At 52.3% G+C, this 476-nt stretch overlaps 1 long non-coding RNA gene across 2 annotated transcripts in view; it reads right to left on the bottom strand.

Annotated features, from left to right (window-relative positions):
- Window positions 1–476, bottom strand: part of LOC102241876 — an 8,921-nt gene that overhangs the window by 1,026 nt on the left and 7,419 nt on the right. The gene's annotated exons all lie outside the window — the stretch shown is intronic.

Below are 476 nucleotides of genomic sequence, written 5' to 3' on the forward strand. Positions count from 1 at the left end.
TATATATATATACTAGAGGCCCAGTGCATGAAATTTGTGCATGGGAAGGGTCCCTAGGCCTGGCTGGCCTATCTGTGGGGCTACTGGTGGGGTGATTGGGGGCCCCCTGCTGGCACCCGCCTTGGCTGGCATGGGGCCTGTGGGCTGGGGGCAGCTCCTGAGTTGAGTGCCTGCCCCCTGTTGGTCAGTGCGTGTCATAGCAACTAGTCATTCAATTTGCATATTAGGCTTTTATTATATAGGATATATATATGTATCCTATCTAATAAAAGAGAAACATGGTAATTAGCCATACATCCCCTACCCTTCCCATTGGCTAATCAGGGCGATATGCAAATTAACTGCCAGCCAAGATGGCGGCCGGCAGCCATGCACTGAAGCGAACAGGGAGGCTTGCTTGCTCCAGTGACTGCGGACTCCAACGTTCCCCGCCTGACTTGCCGGCCTCTCAGCTGCAACTCTAAGCAACTATGTTG

The sequence above is a fragment of the Myotis brandtii genome, unplaced genomic scaffold (genome assembly GCF_000412655.1).
Source record: "Myotis brandtii unplaced genomic scaffold, ASM41265v1 scaffold423, whole genome shotgun sequence".
NCBI classification, from domain to species: domain Eukaryota; kingdom Metazoa; phylum Chordata; class Mammalia; order Chiroptera; family Vespertilionidae; genus Myotis; species Myotis brandtii.